At 33.0% G+C, this 6277-nt stretch overlaps 1 non-coding gene across 1 annotated transcript; it reads left to right on the forward strand.

The window, feature by feature from the left end:
• Positions 1-352: 352 nt before the first annotated feature.
• On the forward strand, positions 353-516 carry LOC116530575. The gene has a single exon (XR_004260072.1). It is a non-coding gene; the product is annotated as a U1 spliceosomal RNA (small nuclear RNA).
• Positions 517-6277: the final 5761 nt, after the last annotated feature.

The following is a 6277-nucleotide window of genomic DNA, read 5'->3' on the forward strand; positions in this document are numbered from 1 at the left end:
TTGAAATGTTTTATAATCTACTTAATAAATATTAGTGTTATGAATGATTAAAGAGCATTAAAATGCAAATAGGTTCTCATTTTAAGTGTAACATGACTAATTTGTAAATTTTATTTCTTTGGAATTTAAGTAAGGTAATGTATTTAACTATGACAAATGTAATAAATATGCTAATTACATCTATATACTTTCATGAGTAACATAGCCAATGCAATCTAATAACTTCCTCCCCACCTTCACAAGTTAAAGTACATTGCCTTGGTTTCGTGTCTTCCTTCTCCATATCAACATCTCAAAGATGAAGAGGTATAGTAAGGATGATGTCATTTTGGTGAATATAAATGTAGCCTCTATACTTACCTGGCAGGGGAGATACCATGATCCCAAAGGTGGTTTTCCCTGGGCGAGGCTTATCCATTGCACTCCGGATGTGCTGACCCCTGAGATTTCCGCAAATGCGGGAAACTCAACTGCATAATTTGTGGTAGTGGGGGACTGCATTCGCGCTTTCCCCTGGTTTTATAAAAAAAAAAGAAAAAAAAAATGTAGCCTCTATAGGTAACATAGTTAACACTGTGAAATCCCATCCTATATTTATACTCCTAATCAATGTTACTGTACTATATTTAACAAATAAAATAAAAATATTATTTAGTAAAATAAAAGTGTAGCTATACATGCATTTCTAAATTATAGATGTTCACTCCAGTTCTTTCACATTTGAGCATTATTTGGACTCTATTTGTTTAATTATATTTATTATTTTAGCAAAAAATTATAAATTCTTCTATAGCCCAATATAAGAAACAGCCTAATGTCTATCAATGTGCTAATGGATAAAGAGTGCCTGGAGTCCCATAATGAAAAATTTCTCAGCAATTGTAATACACACACACACGCAATACCACAGCTAAGCCTCAAAAACCCTCTGCCCAGTGAAAGAAACCATACATCAAGGAGTAAATGCTGTCTCAAACTATTTATATCAAATTCCAAAAATAAAGGCGAACTAATAAATCTATGATCTCAAAAAGGCAAAACCAATCTATCTATAGTAACAAAAAATAGATGAATAGATGCCTCGGTCATGCAATTGAGGGAACCCTTGGCTGGAAAGAGCATGAGGAAACTTTTTGAAGTGAAGGAAGTTGTCTATATATTGAAGATATGGCAATTATTTCAGTGAGAAATTTCTAAAAGCAGTTTTTCACTTAAAATGGGTGCAGTTTATTGTATATCTACTGGATTTCAAAAGAATTAAGAACATAGGATATGAATTACTTAACTTTAAAGATTCTATTTAGCACATGATTTTCTTAAAATTTAAAATCATTATTATAATAAATATATATTCTCTTACTTTGAAATTTTAGACAAATAAAATACAAACTGACAAAACTCTTAATTACTGTTACAGATTATTAATATCTTTAATAACACCAACAGCTGTTATAGAGAAAAAAGAAAAACCAGAGCAAACTACAATGGATTTAGGGAAAAGATTCTATGTCTTGATATTTAAAGTAATAAAAGTAAAGGTTAGAAAATATCAAAGTATTATGCATTGAATAATAACAATAATAAAAACCTTCATGTCTTGCTCATATAATTTTGTTACTGTAGTCATTAATTCCTTTATATTTTATGAAGAGACATAAAAGTCTTCAATAAAGATATATTTCTTTTCGATTGGGCATAAAATAAACCTTGCTCTGATAAATTGTTTGCATTTAGTTTTGAAAGATGGTTAATTTTCTTTAAAGAACATTAAATATATATATATATATTCATATAGATTTATATGTTAAACATATGTCTCTCAATATTTTAGAGATATATATTTAGGTATATGTAAATATGAAGTGCATATATGTGTGTGTGTGTGTGTGTGTGTGTGTGTGTCTGTGTGTGTGTATATATATATATATATGTCCCCTCATATCTTTCCATCCAGCTCTGTTACATGGAATTTGGAATTCAGAATTGCACTCTGGGATTTATCAATTAATATATAGCAGAGTAACAACATTTGAATGAGTATCGGCTACTTGGGCAAAAGTGCAGAAGCTTAAGTTTAAAGATGCATAAAAGGAGCTGTGGATCATTTCATTAGAACCACCACAGGCCCTAAGCATCACTTTAGGGTACAGATATGACAAAGAGGAAGGTAAAAATTGGAGAGAAATAGTGGTAAAAAATGAAATAGCTCAACAAAATATTACAAAATATTTTTACCACCTCTTTATCACTCATCTCTGCAGAATAAATAATGGTCAAATATTTACTCTTAACCTCATACATGTTTATCTCTTGTGCTTGCAAACTGTATAAGCTCTCATCTGGTTCCAGGACATTTAGTTGGGTTAAGTGCATGAGACTAAAACCTTTGCATTCTGACACTGGAGACCTTCTGGGATGATGACCGGGTCCCTGCCAAACTTGCAGCATGAGTGTGTGTTAGATGATAAGAGCCACTCGCCTTCACACAGATGAGTCAACTTCTTTCTGCTTCAGTTTTAAAATATGAAAGGGAAAATAGAGATGATTAAATGTATGAAGCAAGTCTAGGTTATTAAATTAAAAGACTAGAGGAACAAAAGCAGGTAAATAATAGATACACAGATGATAGATCAACAGATAGATGGATCAAAATCAACTCTGATTTTTTTAATACAGCAGTTTAGGATATATAACATTTTTAAAAGAATTATTAAGCAATCTCAAATAGAGAGACTACACTATTGATAGATCAATAGCAAAATCCTCGGAAAAAAATGATCAGACATTTCTTAAAGTGCACAAGAAAATTACACACTATAAGAAATTAAAATACAATAAGTTATAAGAAATTATTCAAAATATAAGATAAAAATCCAAGACTGTGAATGAGGTGATTAAGTTATTGCCAGTTTCACCTTGGAACACAGTCTTCTTAACTGTAGAAGCTATATCACTGAAAGCCATTGTTTAAACAGCACCATAAAGTTAGAATTGGGTGACAACTTCTTACAACCTTCAAAGAGGCTTTACAGAGAATTAAACAGCTTAAAGTGAACCTTTCAAGAAAGGGAGTAAAACATTACAGCGTGTGATCATGCAATATAATTCCCCAATAGTTGAGAAGAAAACAAAGTAACTAGAAGGAAGAACTAACAGAGGAGCACATTTAAATACACAGTAGCACTATTTCAGATCAATGACAATATGTAAATAATCTTAAATATTTTTACAGGATAAATTGTTTTGACAAAATCAGAAAAGGACAATTTAAGTAACAACACTACCAAAAATATCAAGTCAATAATAAACACTATTCTATTATCTTCAGCTTGTTTCGTCATTAATTGGGTAGCAGAAAATAACACAGCAATTGCTCCCATATTCCATAGAAGACAGCCAAAATTCATTCAGTAAGAATGCAGACCCTTTTTCATTGCAGCATTATTCACTAAAGCCAATATATGGAAACAATCTGTATGTTCATCAGCAAACAAATCACTAAAGAAAATGTTTTTTAAATATAATGAAATAATAGTGGCCAGGCACGGTAGTTCACATCTGTAATCCTAACACTTTAGGAGGCCAAGGTGGGTGGATCACTTGAGCTCAGATACGAAACTGAGTAACATGGCAAAACCCTGTCTCTACATAAAATGTAAAAATTAGCCAAGCATGGTGGTGTGCGCCTGTAGTCCCAGTTAACTGAGAGGCTGAGGCAAGGCAGGAGGATCACTCGAACCCAGGAGGCAAAGGTTGCAGAGAGTTGAGATTGCGCCACTGCATTCCAGCCTGTGAAACAGAACAAGACCCTGTCTCAAAAGAAGAGTAAAAGAAAGAAATGTTACTTAGCTTTAAAAAAGGAGATTCTGCCATTTCCGACAATGTGGGTGGGTATAAAGGGCATTATCCTAATAGTAATAAGACAGGCGCAGAAATAAAACTATTGCATAATCCCAATAATATGCAGAATAAGGGGGGGGGGAAGCTCAAATATACAAAGACAGAACATAAAATGATAGTTACCATGAGTGGCAGGAAAGGTTTTGGAGGAGAAATGGGGAGTTGTAGGTCATAGTACACGCAATAGTAGCTATGCAGGGTAAGCGGCTTTAAAGATGTAAAGTACAACACGAAAACTGAAGTAAATAAAATTGTATTGTTTCATGGATTTTTGTTAAAAAGTAGATCTAACTGCTCTTGGCCCAAAAAAGTAAGTATGTGAGATAATAGATGTCTTTTGAATCATTAAAAAATTGTTTTGGGACTTTACGATCAATGTAATTGTAGTATGTATGCAAATTCTAACATGAAGAAGGATATGGACATAAAAATATGGCATTATGCACCATTTAATCCAGACACATGAATAATTGCATAAATGTTAATTGAGTAAAGACTCCAGTTTAAAATTAGGGATTCCCAGAAAGAATAAAAGAGTCTACACATAGTGATATTGTGTCTTTAAGAGAAACACATGGCTCAGACATGCTAGAAGTAAAAGATTGGAAGAAGATAAATCATTCAATCAGGAAGAGTAAGCAGTCAAGAATGGCTGTAATAATATCAGGGAAAATACGTGTCATAACTAATACTATTACTAGATATAGAAAGGGTCATCTCATAATAAAATAGGACATTCGCTGAGTAGATATAACAATAATAAATGTGTCTGCACATAACAGAACTTAAAAATACATAAAGAAGAATGAATAGAATTAAAAGAAAAAATAAACAATAAACAGACAAGATTTTAAAATCCTTTGCTAGGAATAAATAAACTAGAAAAAATAATTGGAAAGAACAAAGAGACCTAAGTGCATTATTAACTATCATTACTAAATTATATCTATGGAATTCGTCACCAAAAGCTGTCAGATTGTGCATTATTTTTAATGTACACTGTATATATTTTGGACTAAGGTAATATGAATTTTCATATTTTTAATAAGTTATTAAAATATTAAAGTTATACAGAATATATTCTGTAACTATAATAAATTGAAATTAAATTTGGAAATTGAACAGCATACTTCAAAATAATTCATGAATTAAAGAACTCCCAAAAAGTTAGAAAATAATTTGAAGCACATTAAATAAGAATGCAATACTGCATATCACGATTAAGAGAGACAATTAATGCAGTGTTTTGAAGAAAGCTGATAGTCTTAAATTCTTATTGCAGGAAAGAAGAAAGATCTAATATTTCAGAAAGTAGGAATGAGAAATGAGTTCTTAAGAAATTAAGAAAGATATTAAATTCTTACAGTAGGAAGGGAGAAAGATTTAAAATTCAGGAAGTAGAAATGAGAAATGAGTTCCTAATTTAAGATGTTAAGAAAGAAAAGATAAAGTTAAAACCAAAATATTAGAAAGCAGGTTATAATACAGGTAAAAGCAGAAATCTTTGAAAAAGAGAATGAACATGGAAGGAAATCAATGACTTTAAAAGCTGATTCCTTGAAAACATAAACAAAATAAATAAGCTTCTAACTAGACTGATAAGGATAAAAGAGAGACCCTCCTTTGGCAATAAGATGGCAATGTTATTAACAGTTTTTTTCTTTTTTTTAAATTGTATTTTCTGTTCTGGGGTACATGTGCAGATCTTGCAGGATTGTTGCATAGGTACACACATGCCATGGTGGTTTGCTGTCTCCATCTGCCTGTCGCCTACATCAGGCATTTCTCCCAGTGTTATCTAGAGGAGGAACAGTTTTTTTTCCATTTTTTAAAAGTGTGAGACAGGTTCTTACTCTGTTGTGCAAGCCGGAGTGCAGTGGTGTGATCATAATTCACTATAGCCTCGAATCCCTGGGCTCAGCGGATCCTTCTGCCTCAGCCTCCGCAGTAGCTGAGTTTAGACAGGACCCATCACACCTGATCTGATAGCTTACAATTTAAAGAATGCTTCCACAAGGAACAATGAAGGCCATTACAGTTTAGTATTCAAGTTCCACATTTTTTGTCCTTTTCTTAAGACAGAGTCTCACTCTGTCACTCAGGCTGGAGTGCAGCAGTGTGATCTCAGCTCACTGCAGCCTCCACCTCCCAGGTTCAAGTGATTCTCCTGTCTCAGCCTCCCAAGTAGCGGGAACTACAAACACACGCCACCACATCGGGTTAATTTTTCATATTTTTAGTGGAGATGGGATTTCACCATATTGGCCAAGCTGGTCTCAAACTCCTGACCTTGTGATCTGCCTGCCTTGACCTCCCAAAGTTCTGGGATTACAGGTGTGAGCCACCACTCCTGGCCTCAAATCCAACAATTTTTTAA

Source organism: Sapajus apella, unplaced genomic scaffold (genome assembly GCF_009761245.1).
Source record: "Sapajus apella isolate SASKATOON/1434 unplaced genomic scaffold, GSC_monkey_1.0 scaffold67, whole genome shotgun sequence".
Lineage (NCBI taxonomy): Eukaryota > Metazoa > Chordata > Mammalia > Primates > Cebidae > Sapajus > Sapajus apella.